At 42.4% G+C, this 15,958-nt stretch overlaps 1 protein-coding gene and 1 pseudogene across 8 annotated transcripts in view; one reads left to right on the plus strand and one right to left on the minus strand.

Annotated features, from left to right (window-relative positions):
* Positions 1 to 15,958, minus strand: part of ART3 (ADP-ribosyltransferase 3 (inactive)) — a 116,897-nt gene that overhangs the window by 36,342 nt on the left and 64,597 nt on the right. The gene's annotated exons all lie outside the window — the stretch shown is intronic.
* Positions 8,023 to 8,714, plus strand: LOC138843554 (nascent polypeptide-associated complex subunit alpha-like; annotated as a pseudogene).

Genomic DNA, 15,958 nt, shown 5'->3' on the forward strand with positions numbered 1-15,958 from the left:
GGATGATGCTGAGCGCTGACAGCCTCACTGTTCCATCAGGGGACAGCAACAAGCCAAACCTGACACTTTGCAGTTCTCATCAGTCACTGACGAAGAGTCTACCACCAAGCTAGGAAGAATCTCAGAATGGCTTGCCAGCAGGGGTGGAAATTTCAACACTCCTGGCTAGGCCTAGAAAAGTTTGCGGCACCCCTAGGCTAGAATCACTTTTTTTCCTTGCTGGAGGTAGAAAAATTATTGTGTGCCAGGTGCTAGTGACACATTCTTCTTGATCTTGAAAACAACTCTCTGAGAGTTGAGTCTATTGCTGTCACCAATTTGCAGATACAAAAGGGAGGGGGAGGATCAAAGTGCATAAGGTAGGCACTGCAGGTCTCATAGCCAAGAACTGATGTTTAGTTGGGATTCAGACCCAAGCTCCGGGACCCCACAGCACCACAGGGCTCCCTGAGCTTCACAGCATTTTTTGCAAGACTCACAACTCCAGTGGTACTTTAGGTTTCATCCCCAGATGGCATGCTCATTTTGGACTGTTCATTAGGGAAGAACACTAATGACTCAGACACCTCTCTGTGCAAGTAGTCAGGCCATTTCACTTTGGCAAGATGCTAACGGTCACTGGAAATACCCTCTGCTTCATGAGGCTGTGTGAGGAGCCATCTCCAGCTCCTTTGTGCACCCCAAACATCAGCACCTGCAGCTGTGGTAGCAGGAGCATGATGAGTGCTATGGCATGTAACTGGAGGGACTCAATCTAGATAGCCTTGATGAGGGACACATCATGTGACAAAGAACATCCTTAGTGCTCAGGCATGCTGCAGAACAGGGAGCAGCAAGCATGAGATCATCATATGGAGGGGGACAGAGAAAACAAGCAGAGGCACCTGCAGTGACTCTTTTAAGGAGACCCCCAGAGCGATCACCCTGGGGGCCTTGGGAGCCCCTGTGGCTTTGTCCTGTCTCACTTGTCTTATGGTAACAGAACAGTTGTATAATTAGTTGTGCCTTATCTGTTCTTATCTTGAAGAGGGAAGAAGTGGGCAGGGCAGGTGGGCTAGCAGGTTTCTAGAATATCCCAGGTAGAATGGGACAAAGCCATGAAGTTTTCAAGAAGGCTCTGAAAATCATTTCTAAGGCAACCACAGAATCCCTCCCAAGCCTCGCTTGTCCCTCTGTAAATGGAAGGAAGAAAGACCACACTTTGAAAGCTGTCAAGACAGTTGCCTGAGTTATAAAAAGCAATACTGGTATACTCTGGTTTCTCTTCAGATTATATAAATCTTTTGCCTTTTACTAAAAAGCAACAGTGGCACAAAATATTATTTTTTGTGCTCTGAAGACGTTTCATTATTTTGGGTAAGAAGCTGTGCTTTAGTGTCCTACCCACCCCCTCTTCTGGAAATGTCAAAAAGTTAAGGGAAAGAGATGTATAATTTGGGACATGCTCAGGCTGACTTGCCCCAAGTGGTGGAGTTGGAAGCATACCAGGGGATTCCAATTCAATCCCATCGAGGTGGCATGTACCAATGCCATCTCACTGTTCCAGGTGATCAGTTTCAGTTCACAGTTGGTCATGGTGAAGGGACTGGGAGTCAAAGGGAGCACATAGACAAGTCTAGTACCTGCTAACGCTAACCGATGGAGTAAATAAAGGGGAGAGTGATCCAACATGGGAAGTGAGATACTCAGCAGACTCATAGAATGGCAGATGTCCTAAATAGCACTCTGGCCTCAGAATCAGCCCTAAAGGCATTCGGAGCTGGCTGAAAAGCTCATGAGAGTATTTCAGGCATGGAAAGCCAAGACACTCTGGCAAAAGATCTCTGCGAGTGAGATCCCAGTGGAAAGAACAGGTCATCAAAGAAGGAGGTACCTTTCTCTGAAGGGAGGAGAGAACCTCCACTTTGACTATGACCTTGTCTAAACAAGATAAGAGTTGGAGAACTCAGAGGGCTTCCATGGCCTTGGAAACTCATGACTGGAGCATAGGGAGATTGCTGATGCCATAGACAGGAGTGTCAATTGGTAAAGTCAACAACAGGAGTCACTGTGCACTTACTCCTCATGTAGGATCTCTGTCCTTAATGTGCTGTACATTGAGATTTAATGCTATGACGAGTACTCAAACAATATATTTCACTTTGTGTTTCTATGGGGGTGCAAACTGTTGAAATGCTTACTTAATGCATACTAAACTGATCCTCTGTAAAAAAAAAAAAAAAAGAAATTATCAATTCCCAACTTGACTCTCACTGGGATTAAACATGACAATAGGTCTGATCTGATTTCATCATCATTTAAAAAAAAATCATCTATTATTTTTCACTTTATGTTTCTGTGTGGGAGCAAACTGTTGAAATCCTTACTTAAGGTATACTAAGCTGATCTTCTGTATATTAAGATAATCGAAAATGAATCTTGATGTGAATGGAAGGGGAGAGGGAGTGGGAAAGGGGAGGGTTGTGGGTGGGAGGGACGGTATGGGGGGGAAGCCATTGTAATCCATAAGTCGTACTTTGGAAATTTATATGCATTAAATAAAAGTTTAAAAAAAAAAAGTTAAGGGAAAGATCTAAGTTTTAGTGCACATGTGCCTCTCCCGGCTTCAGCCCTACCTGTCCCAGGAGGTTTCTCAGCCATCACTGATGTCTACTTAGAACACCAAAACAAAACCCACTGTCATGGCCTGTCCCATCCCCAGAGAGGATGCAGACTCGCAGCGTATTTCTGTTAGTCTTCAGCCTATTTGGCAGCCTTAGGTAGAGCTTGGGATTGCTGAGATGTAATGTTGAGATGCCACATGATGAAAGCATTTAGGCCACTACTGTCACTCAGATCACAATCAGATCTTCCTGATGTGCAGATAAAATCTGTTTTGTTTTTAAATTGGGATAGGGATGAGAGTAGCAAAGGTGGCTTAAATTGGTGCCTGCAATGAACTCATGAGGGATTCCTAGATGGCTGTTTTCTAACGTGCTGCTTTTGAACAGGGGAAATAGCAGAAGAAAAGTGAAGGAAGTGCATTCCCAGGGGGAGAGTTGGAAAGAAGTTTGCAGTGGAAATTCTACAGAAGGAAGAGAGATGTTGTGGAGCAATGTGGAAGGTGTGAATGCACAGCCATGTACAAGGACACCACACACGACCTGCCCAGGAACTGAAGGAGATGCCGGCTTTGGAGAGAAAGGTGAGAGTAGACTGCAGCAGCCCACACCACTGGTGATATTCCCCGAGGGAGAGTTTTGCAGACCACACTTTGAGTCCCACCTGGAGTCCTGGCAGGGGGCAGAGTACCTGCCAAATCCAGTAAAAGAAAAGCATGTTTCTTTCTCCCCATACCCCTATAAGGGCACCTGGCAACTGGTGAGAAGAAGGCACCATTTTGACACTAGTAGAGGCTGGGATGACCCTAGTTTACAACTGTGATCAGGGGATTTTACCAAAGGGAAAAAGCTGCCATGTTCCACACTGACTGAGTCTGGCTGGGAGGGTTGACGGGGGGCTGGGCACCCACGTAGGACTATGAGGTCCCCTCATCCTCTCAACATTTCACAGTTATGTGCCAGCATGGATGGGGGTTGTACCCACTGTCACTTGGAAGACTGCAGAGGAGGCTGTGATTACATCAACAGGCATGATCATATCTCCCTGCTGACAATAGAGATCTACCATCCCCAAACTGAGTGTCACCCTGGATTACTGCCCCACCCTGTACCACTAACCAGAGATCCCTGGTCATACCCAGCACATGCCTCTGTGCCTCTGGGTATTCACTGAAAGAGCAGACACTCCACTAAGCCACAGAGGGATAGTTCGAAGATAAAATCCATCAGATGATAAAACGAACAAGTGTTTCAACAAATGAAAAAAATAAATGCAGAAATTTAAGAAACAAGAATAAGGACGGCAACCTGGCTCCCCTAATGGAACACAACAACACTTCAATATTAGAAATATGAAGATGAAGAAGTTGGTGAAATGCCTGAAAAGGAATTCAAATGAATGATCATAGGATTACTTAGAAACAATGAGAAGCAAATTTATGAGTTAAAGAAATCCATACATGACATGGATGAAAAATTTTCCCATGAGATTGAGATTTTTGAAGAGAAATCAAATATTAGAAACAAAGAATTCAATGTGTTAAATAAAAAATACAGTGGAAAGTTTTTTTTTAATTATTTTGACAGAGTTAGACAGTGAGAAAGAGAGAAAGGTCTTCCTTCCGTTGGTTCACCCCCAAAATGGCCGCTAAGGCCGGCGCTGCACCAATCTGAAGCCAGGAGCCAGGTGCTTCCTCCTAGTCTCCCATGTGGGTGCAGGGGCCCAAGCACTTGGGCCATCCTCCACTGCCTCCCCCCCACCCTGGGCCACAGCAGAGAGCTGGACTGGAAGAGGGGCAACTGGGACTAGAACCCAGCACCCATATGGGATGCCGGTGCCACAGGCAGAGGATTAACCAAGTGAGCCATAGCACTGGCCCAAGTGGAAAGTCTTAACAGACTTGGTGAGGCAAAAGAACGAATATCCAAACTAGAAGACAAATCTTTGGAAATATCACCATCAGATCAAAAAAAAAAAAAAAGAAAAGAAAAGAAGAGATATTTAAAAAAACAATGTTCAGGATTTATGGGATATTATCAAACAACCCACACGCAGATCTTAGGAGTTCCTAAAGGTATGGAAAGAAAATGGATTAGAAGCCTTTCAGTGAAATAGTAACACAAAATTTCCCTAATTTGGAGAAAGGGACATCCAAGTACAGGAAGCACATAGAACTCTTAACAGACATGACCAAAAAAGATCTTCACCTTGACATATTGTAGTCAAAGTTTCAATAGTAAAGCATAAGGAAAATATTCTAAAATGTGCATGAAACACCAGATTACTTTCAGAGTAATCTTTTAGCTCTCCAATTAGACTCACAGCAGATTTCTCTTCAGAAATCCTATAGGCTAGGAGACAATAGAGAGACATAGTCTAAGTCTTAAAAGAAAAAAAACTATCAACCCAATATATATTATAAAGGTGAAATAAAGATATTGTAACAAAAAGAAACTGAAAGAATTTGTCACCACTCATCCAGCCTTACAAAAGATGCTTAAGGATGTGCTGCACACAGTAACACAGAAAGATAGCCATCATTATGAAAACTGTGAAACAGAAAATCTCCTAGTAGAAGTACAAAAGAAATCCAATGCAAACAATAGGAATATTCACTGGAAAATGACAGGGCTAACTTGTTATTTATTAATAGTAATCTTGAAAGTAAATGGCCAGTGCTATGGCCCAGCAGGTTAACGCCCTGGCCTGAAGCATTGGCATCTCATACAGGCGCTGGTTCGAGACCCGGCTGCTCCACTTCTGATCCAGCTCTCTGCTGTGGCCTGGGAAAGCAGTGGAAGATGGCCCAAGTCCTTGGGCTCCTGCACCTGCGTGGGAGATCTGGAGGAAGCCCCTGCTTTGGATTGGCACAGTTCCGGCCATTGCAGCCAACTGGGGAGTGAACCATCGGATGGAAGACACCCCCCACCCCGCACCTCTCCTCTCTTTGTGTAACACTGACTTGCAAATAAATAAATAAATCTTAAAAGAGAGAGAGAGAGAGAGAGAGAGTGTGTGTGTGTGTGTAAGTAAATGGCCAGGGCTAGTGCTGTGGCTCAATAGGTTAATCCTCTGCCTGTGGTGCTGGCGTCCCATATGGGTGCCGTTTCTAGTCCCTGCTGCTCTTCTTCTGATCCAGCTCTCTGCTATGGGTTGGGAAAGCAGTGGAAGATGGCCCAGACAGTTGGGCCCCTGAACCCACATGGGAGTCCTAGAGGAAGCTCCTAGCTCCTGGCTTTGGATTGGCGCAGCTCCAGCCATTGTGGCTATTTGGGGAATGAACCAGTGGATGGAAGACCTTTCTCTCTGTCCCTCCCTCTCGCTGTCTGTAACTCTCTCAAATAAATAAATAAAAATCTTCAAAAAAAGGAAGTAAATGCCTACACTCTCCAATTAAAAGATACAGACTGGCTGAATGGATTTAAAAACAAGACCCACCTATTTGCTGCCTACAAGAAATACATCTCACCAACAAAGATACATGCAGACTGAAAGTGAAATGATGGAAAAAGATATTCCATGCTAACAGAAAGCAAAAATAAACAGGTGTAGTCATCCTAATATCAGACAAAATAGACTTTAAACAAAAACTGTTAAAAGAGACAAGGGAATTATGTAATGATTAAGGGATCAATTCAACAGAAGGACATAACTTTTTTAGGGTAGACCATATTCTAAGCCATAAAGCAAGTCTCAGCAAATTTTTTAAAAATTAGATCTTATCATGTATCTTTTCTGACAATGGAATAAAGCTGCAAATTAACAACTTGGGTATCTCAAGAACATATGCAAATACATGGAGACTGAAAAACACACTCCTCAATGAACAGTGGGTCATAGAAGAAATCAAAAGGGAAATAAAAAAATTCCTGGAAATGCATGATGACAATATAACATGCCAAAACTTCTGGGATACGACAAAAGCAGTGTTAACAGGAAGTTTATAGCACTTATTGCCTACATCAAGAAATTGGAAAGACAAAGAAATGAGCTATCAATGCATTTCAAGGACCTAGAGAAACAACAAACCAAACCTAAAATTAGAAGACATAATTAAAATTAGAGAATAAAAAAAATTGAAACCAACAAAACAATACAAATGATCTGTGAAATTAAGAGCTGGTTTTTTGAAAAAATAAAATCAATACACCACTGGCCCAACATTAAAAAGAGGGAAAAGACCCAAATTAATCAAATCAGAGATGAAAAAGGAGATATAACAATGGATACCTCAGAAATAAAAAGAATCATCACGGGCCGCCACTATGGTGCAGTGGGTTAAAGCCCTGGCCTGGGGGCCGACGCCATGGCTCACTTGGTTAATCCTCCGCCTGCGGCACCGGCATCCCATATGGGTGCCGGATTCTGTCCCCATTGCTCCTCTTGCAGTCCAGCTCTCTGCTGTGGCCCGGGAGGGCAGTGGAGGATGGCCCAAGTGCTTGGGCCCTGCACCCACATGGGAGACCAGGAAGAAGCACCTGGCTCCTGGCTTCGGATCAGCATAGCTCCGGCTGTACTGGCCATTTGGGGTTGAATCAACGCAAGTAAGGCCTTTCTCTCTAACTCTGTCAAAATAAATAAATAAATAAATAAATGAAAGAAAGAAAGAAAGAAAAAGAAAAGACCTGGCCTGAAGTGCCAGCATCCCATATGGGCACCGGTTCTAGTCCTGGCTGCTCCTCTTCCGATCCAGCTCTCTGCTATGGCCTTGAAAAGCAGTGGAAGATGGCGCAAGTCCTTGGGCCTCTGCACCCACGGGAGACCTGGAGAAAGCTCCTGGCTCGTGGCTTTGGGTCGGCTGTTGCGGCCATCTGGGGATTGAACCAGCGGATTGAAGACCTCTCTGTCTCTACCTCTCTCTATAACTCTGTTTTTCAGATAAATAAAATAAATCTTTAAAAAATAAAAAAGAAGTTAAACGCCCTTAACATTAAAAAAAAATCATCAGGAGTTACTAAAAAACAGCTCTATGCAAAGAAAAAAAAAAGGAAAATCTAGAAGAAATGGATAGATTCCTGGACACAACCAGTCTACCAAAATTGAGTCATGATGGCTTTGAAAACCTAAATAGACCAATTACTACACCATATAGGTGCTGGTTCAAGTCCTGGCTGCTCCATTTCTGACACAGCTCTCTGCGATGGCCTGGAAAAGCAGAAGACGGCCAAGTCCTTGGGCCCCTGCACCCGCGTTGGAGACACAGAAAAAGCTCCTAGTTCCTGGCTTTGGATTGGCCCAGCTCCAGCCATTGCAGCCATTTCAGGAGTGAACCAGTGAATGAAAGACCTCTCTTTCTCTCTCTCTTTGCCTCTGTAATTCCACCTTTCAAATAAATAAATCTTAAAAAAAAAAGTGAAAAAAAGTAAAACATCACATTTAGCTCTTTCTGTTGCCATCTTGGTTCAGCATTCCCTGTACAAAATGCCTGATGAAGCCACAGAAACAGAACCTGCTACAGAGCAGGAGTTGCCCTAGCCCAAGACAGGGTCAACAACAAAATCTGACAGTGATGAGTCAGATTCCACACAGGCAACACATAACAGGCTCAGACGGCCTGAAAATTGATGAAGAACCAGTTGGTAAAGAAAAACAGAGTTGGAGCGAAAAGAAGGCATGGAAAGCCATGTCCAGATTGGATTTTTGACAGGTTACAGGGGTCACTATCTGGAAATCTAAGAATGTACTCTTTGTCATCACAAAACCAGGGTCTACAAGAGCCCAGCCTCAGATACCTATACAGTTTTGGGGCAAGCTAAGACTGAGAATTTATCTCAGCAAACACAGCTGGCGGCAGCTGACAAATTCAAAGTTCAAGGTGAAGCTGTCTCAAACATTCAGGAAAACACATAGACTCTAACAGTACTGGAGGAGAGTGAAGAGGAAGAGGTCAATGAAATAGGTGTGGTGGGAGGAAGGATACAGAGTTGGTCAGGTCACAAGCAAATGCGTCCAGAGCAAAGGCAGTCCGAGCCCTGAGGAACAACAGTAATGATACTTTAAATGCTATTATGGAATTAACAATGTAACCATCTGGAAAACAAGGACCTTTTTTGGTGTTCAAAAGAGTAACTGTAGCTTGGTTTGAAATTTGTACTGTTTCTAGCATTAATAAAGTTATGGCTTCTTGGATGAAAAAAAATTCCATTTAGATATATGAGCTAAACAGGCTTTATCATTAAAATTAATTTCACTTGTTTCTTTTTGTCTTAACTGGTAGCTACTGGAAAGTTTAAATTATGGCTGTGGCCTATGTTATGTATCTTGCGGACAATGTTGCGGTAGAACAGAGAGCCCGCCTGCTGTGTTGAAGGGAAGCCAGGAGAGCCATGAGGTGTGTGTGGCTGGGGCCATGTGAGTGACATGTAGAAGATGCTATCAGAGAAGAGGTACACATGCCTCCCAGATCCTTTTATAACAATAACAATGATGAATGAAACTGCAGTTAGAGGTAAAACTGACATGTGAAACCACTATCTTTCTCTTATCAGACATTTCTAGGAAACTATTAGGCTGTGTAACTGTGTCTCTTTCATGCCAATGCACTGCTAACATGCCAGGCAGCAAGACAGTGGTAAGAAAAGGGTTACAGTATGCCTCATTACAACTGGGGCAGCAAACAGGCCGGACAACGTTCAAAGAGTACGCTAACCCAGTTCCCAGGATGCCAGGCCCCTGTGTAGCAGTGTCAAGTCAAATCGAGTCTATCAGTCCTTCCTTCAGTTATCCTCCACAGCCGCTGGTCCATTATCTCCTCCACTGAAGTCTGCTCTCTGCAAGCATTTCCCTACACACAATACAAAAGTGATTAACATGGACTTAAGAAAAAAAGATTTGAAATGGGTTAGAAATATGTGATTTCCATTTATTTATCAACTGTTAAGTTGTCCAAAATGATCAAGATAGGACCCTGTGGGTTGAGGACACAAAACAACAGTGGAGATCAGATTTACCAATCTGGAAGCTTGTGGAAGCTGTGACTTCCCAAGTGAAAAGGGAAAAAAAAATTCCTTTTAGCCTTGCATGTTTCCTCCTTAAATGAATGGAGGAGCATTACTGAATAGGTAAGCCTTGCACATAACATGAAGAACAAAGCAAAATCTGTCCCCAGACTTGTTGTAATCAAAAGTTCAGTTGTTAACTCTTTTCCCAAGTCTGGAAACCCCCATGAAGTAACTGTTGTTAGAATACCAAACTTAAAAGAAAACTGAAGATAGCTTACTGCTTTTTAATATAAGCAGACTCTTTCTGGAACAGGAAATCTGTTCTTAAAGGAGAAGCGAAACTGAAAGGGGCAGCACCTTCTGCAGATGAAGACAGTGGACGGCCGACTGACAGTCTGGTGGCTTTCTGCATGAGTCTCATCCCCCCAGGGGCTTTCTCTTCTGAAGTAACTCCTCAGGGAGCCCCTGCCTACTGACACACCTCAAATACCAAATGTAAACGCTCTCGATAGCGTTTATAGGAAACAGAGAAAAAGCTATTCAAACCATGCCAGAAACACTCCTGTCCAATATTGTCCTTAAAATATCCAGGGAAAGAGACCAAAAACTGATGTGGAAATCCACTTCTGTGGCACACGATCCTTATGCTCTGGCCTCTTTCTCTCTCTCTTTTAAAGATTTATTTATTTACTTGAAGGTAGAGTTACAGAGAAGCAGAGGCGGGGAGGGGGAGGAGGAGGGAGAGGGGAGAGGGGAGAGGAGGGAGGTCTTTCATTCACTGGTTCACTCCCCAGGTGGCTGCAACAGCTGCAGCTGTGCCAATCCGAAGCCAGGATCCAGGAGCTTCTTCCAGGTCTCCCTTGCGGGTGCAGAGGCCCAAGGACATGGGCCATCTTCCATTTCTTCCCAGGCCATAGCAGGGAGCTGGACTGGAAATGGAGCAGGCGGGACCTGAACTGGTACCCATATGGGATGCCGGCACTGCAGGCAGCGGCTTTACCAGCTACACCACAGTGCCAGCCTTGGTCTTCTCATTTCAGTCTTCAGACAGTATTTCTGGAACCCGTAAGTGTCAGACACTAAAACACACCCAAACACACACTCACAAAACCTGTCCACACAAAACTCAGAATTTCTGGGAAGAAATGCAATTCCAGAAATAACATGAATACCATGGGGTCCCCAAAGGAGGGTTACTACCTCAGCCTGGGATGTGAGAACAGTGTTGAAAAGAAATGACAACTGACTTGAAGACTGACAAAGAACGAGGAGTTAGGAGCAGAAATGAGGGCATTGCAGGCAGATGTACATACGAGGCACTGCTGACATAAAAGGACAGCACATATTCTCAAAAATACAAGCCGTTCCATCTAGCTGGACAGCACACTATGTTTTAAAGAACAGAGAGACTAAAGGGTGGAGAGAGAAACAGGGCCAGATCAACAGCCTTGTGTGTAACGCTTACAAGTTGGAACTTGACTGAAATGGAAACGGGAAACCATGAAGGAAGAGAGAAACATGATCTTATTTCAAAGGTCACTTTGATGGAACTGAAGGATGAATTAGCAAGAAGTTTTACCCAGAGGCAGAGATGGTAATTGACAACTCCAAGTAAGAAATGGTGGAACACAGACCTAAATTCACCGTAGTGGACCCGGAATAAAAGATTTTGTAACCATTACATAGGATAGGGAGGTAGAGGAAAAGTGTAAAAGAAAGAAAAGAGTTTAAGCTGGTTCTCAGATTTCTGGCTGCAGTATCTGAATAAATAGGAGCAACATCAATCAACTTAAGACACATGAGAAGGTTTTAGGGGAGACGTTTGGTTTCAATGAGTTTAAATTCCCTACAGGATATCATAGTGAATGAAGACACCTGAATTTATCATCTGAGTGTTATTCAAATTTGAGAGTCATTTGCTGCATTAGTTTTCTAGTGTTGTAACAAATCATCACAGACATAACTGCTTAAAACAATATATATTTATTTTCTTAGTGTTCATTGGTCAGAAGTCCAACTTAGATCTCCCCAGGCTAAGTTTGCAGGTGAAGGTGTTTGCAGGGCTAAGTTACTTTCTGGAGGCTTTAAAAAAGAATCCATTTCTTCACCCATTCAGGTTGTTGGCAGAATTCCATTCCCTAAAGATCCAGGTCTGCCACCCTTGCTTCCTTCTTGGCTGAGGGCTATGCACAGACTCTAGAGGCCACGCACACTCCTGGGTTTGTGATCTTCCTCCATCTTCAAAGCCAACAGAGCAGGTGCATCTCTCACACTGGAACCCCTCTTGCCTCTTCTTCCATTACATTTTTATAACTGATTATCCCATGATTACACTGTGTTTAGCCCATTTACACAATTGGTTTAGTACATTTTCTTTGTTGTAACAAAAATGCCTGGAGTCTGAGTAATATATATAAACGTTTACTTATTTCACCTAAAACTCCAATAGCATGGTGCCATCATATGCTCTGTTTCTTCTAAGAAAATTTTCTTTTTAAATTTCAGAAGCTGAGAGAGACAGAGCTCCTATTTGGTGGCTCAATCCCCAAATGCCTTCAAGGGCTGGATCCACAGGTTAGGAACACAGTCCTGGTCTCCCATGTGGGTGGCATGAACCCAATTACTTGACCATCATTACTGCCTTTTTGGTTCTGTAATGGTGGGAAACTGCAATCAGGAGCCATAGCTAAAGACTGAACCCAGGTAGTCCAACGTGGGATGCATAATCTCAACCACTAGCTAAATGCCCACTCTAGTTTGTCTTCTGAGGGCTATCTGTTGCTTTGTGCATGGTGGAGAAATCAAAGAGCAAATGGGTGCATGTGGAGAAAGAGTACGTATGCAACAGACATCAAGGAGAGGTACCAGGCTCACTTTATCAACAATTTGCTCTCCAGACAACTCACTCACTCTCTTGAAAATTACATGAATCCCTTTACGAATGTGGGGCCCCCGAGACCCAACTACCCTTAAAGGTCCCACCACTTCTCCACACTTCCATATTAGGAATCAGCTTTCACCATGAGAGGTAGGCTTTTGGCTCAACAGTGAAGCCACTGCTTGTGAGACCTGCACCCCACGATCAGAGTGCCTGGGTTTGATTTCTGGCTGTGCTCCCAATTCCAGTTTCCTGCTAATGTACATCTTGTGAGACAGCAGGTGGTGGTTCAAGTAGTTAGGTTCCTGCTACCACTTGGAAGACCTGGATTGAGTCCCCAGCTCTCAGTTTCAACCTGGCCCAGCCCCAGCTGTTTTGAGCATTTAAGAGGTGAACTTTAGAAAATGGGAAATCTCTCTCTGCCTTTCAAATAAATTTTTAAAAAATTCGCTATGAATTTTGGTGGAGAAAAATTATACCCAAGGGGCCCAGTGTCATGGCGTAGTGGATAAAGCCTCTGCCTGCAGTGCCAGCATGTCAAATGGGTGCCAGTTTGAGAGCCAGCTGCTCCACTTCTGATCCAGCTCTCTGCTATGACCTGGGAAAGCAGTGGAAGATGGCCCAAGTCCTTGGGCCCTGCACTCATGTGGGTGACCTGGAAGAAGTTCCTGGCTCCTAGCTTTGGATCAGCTCTGGCCATTGCGGTCATCTGGAGAATGAACCGAAGATGATGGAAGACACCTCTATCCCTCTCTCTCTCTTTCTGTCTTTCAAACAAATAAAATAAATCTTAAAAAAAAAAGATTTTAAGAGGCTTCTAAACTTCTGGAGTATTAGAATAAATGAAGACTTTTCATGTGTCAGTGGATGATGGAAGTAGACTATATGATTATGCTATTAAAATCTGGAAATAGATATTTGATGCTGTAACTCAAGATTCCTTTATGTTTCAAATTCTATGGACCACTTTGCACAACTGATTTTCAAATGTACTTTCCATACCATCTCGGCATCAGCAGTTCGGTCCCCTAATCAAACTGATTCCCTTTTCCATACCGTCCAGGAGTATGGAATTCTGAGTCTTCATTTTCCATTTTTTTCCATTGCCAATGTCTGATTTTCCTAAGATCATAGTTTTCCCAGTCTACTTTTTAATCACCCTAAGATAGATTCAGGCACAGGTCTACAGTGGCTAGTGGAAGGATGAAGAAGGCAAGAGAGGCAAATTGGGCTAACTCCTTACAACAACCCTAAAGGACACTATTACATAATGATTAAGTTATATAACAAGGGCTTGAATATTAGAAACAACTTACCTAGATTTTATAAGCTAGGAAGTACTAAAATAAATAAATATTTTATGCTAGAAAAATGGGAGAAAATAGACGCTAACTCAGGCAAGGTTCTTGCCCTAGAGTGACCTCTTAGGTTGAACAACCATCAACATTCTTTCAACTTTAGGGAAACAGGTTCAGATTTCTTAAGCACTGACTCAGACTTTTTCTTTTTAGGCATATCACTAACATACTCTTTGCTAACTGTATAACTGTCAGCATTATATATCTAATTCAAACTTGGGTAATGGCTTATTCTATATTCCTCATCTCTTTCTATCAGACCTTATAAACTTTGTAGTTCTGCAGCTTATAAAGTTTGCTTAATTTTTTTAAGTAAATTCTCCTGCCCTTAATGCTACTAAAGTTTACAAGTTCATTTCTCTAAATTAGCAAAGTCATTTCATAATTTAATTCAGTTATCCACACAATCTGTGACTGCCTGAATACAGAATGAGACTACTAAATGGCAAGTAAAAGACATTTCTTTGTCCCCTGAGGCACCTACATAAGGAAAAGAATCAATTGAAAACATACACAGAGCCACTTATAGTTTTGAGTTTGAGAAACAAGAAAGATTCAACTCACAACCTTTTAAATTTAAGACCAAGAAATAACCTAAAAATAAATTTTATAGATATTTTTAAAACTTTAATTCCATACTATAATCAATTAAAAATTAAGAGAGAGAACAGTGATGTAAGTGAAAAAGGAGTATGTAGGAGGGAGGGACAGGAAAGACAGTGAGAAAACTAAAAGAACTTGTCCTTTGGGTCTTCCAAAGCAAGATTAGATTAGATTCTGCCCCTCACCATGAATCTAAAAGCAACAGGAAAAAAATCAAAATTACCACTGTTTACAAATGTTAATACAATTCACAGGAAAAAAAAAAGGTCTTAACTATGGAAAGACAGACAAAAGTAAGTTGCTTCTGCAATGCAGACTACATGTTTGCTGTGTGTGTGTATATATATATAAATAGATAGGAAATTCCTGTATTTTTCTCACCTCGTAAGTTTTGTTTGTGCCCAAGAGAAAGGAGAAAGATAGAAATGAATACATCTAACATATAAAACAACAGTGATTGATTCCTAGAATTATGAAGCCTACTGAGTCAGTAACTGTTAATATATGCATTTTATCAACTTTCTATTTAACTCAAAGACAGAGTCTTCCTTCAGACCGAAATGTGCCCTGTGGAACCTTCTGCTTCTAGCAAATTAAGGAAGTCCAGTTGCTACACCGGATAGACAAATCAGACCAGACTCAACCACTTCATTTAGACTCTCAAAGGTCCAATCTACAGTAATTCACATAATCTTTCTCAGTTTTAAGACTACAAAGCCATTGTTAGAATGGCTGAGAACCTGTTGCTTTGTTTTGCCTAAATAAACAGGTAATCTCATTACGAATATGAGAAAGCATTTGTACCAAAGCACTTAAGAGTGATGGCAGAACTAAATGAACCTTGATTCTATTTAGTGTCCAGATTATACCTAGTAATGAGCCATTAGCACTTCATTCATAATGGCTTTCTTATATAAGTCACCCTAGTTTCCAACACAACTGCTATCTACAACAGCACACCATGAAGATTCTGGAGATAAAAAACAAAACAAAACAAAACAAAAACTTGCCACAGGAAGCCCAGTAGTGGGCTAAGCCTCTGTCTGCAGTGCAGGCAATCCATATAGGCACTGGTTCATGTCCTTGCTACTCCTCTTCCAATCCAGTTCTCTGCTTATGGCCTGGAAAACAGAGGAAGATGGCCCAAGTGCTTGGACCCCTGCACTCACATGGGAGACCTGGAAGAACCTCCTGGCTCCTGACTTCAGATCCGCCTAGCTCCAGTCATTGCAGCCATTTGAGGAGTGAACCAGTGGATAGAAGACCTTTCCCTCTGTCTCTTCCTCTCTCTGTCTGTAACCCCACCTCTCAAATAAATAAAATCTTTAAAACAACAAAAAAAGAAGCTGGAAATGAGGAAGGGAATATTAGGATCTTAGACTTGTGTCTACAAGTCACATGGAGTCTGTTAAAAACTAATTAAAAATTCAAGAAGTTTTTAAAAAGAAACTCTTTGAAGGATTAGTAAATTAGTAACAGAGACTGCCTTAGGGAAGGTAGATGTGGTTTTGGAATGTCTGAATTCCTTTTAAATCATGTGCATACTGGTACACTAAAGCCAGTATGCTACAATGGAT

This window comes from Oryctolagus cuniculus, chromosome 8 (genome assembly GCF_964237555.1).
Source record: "Oryctolagus cuniculus chromosome 8, mOryCun1.1, whole genome shotgun sequence".
Classification (NCBI taxonomy): Eukaryota; Metazoa; Chordata; class Mammalia; order Lagomorpha; family Leporidae; genus Oryctolagus; species Oryctolagus cuniculus.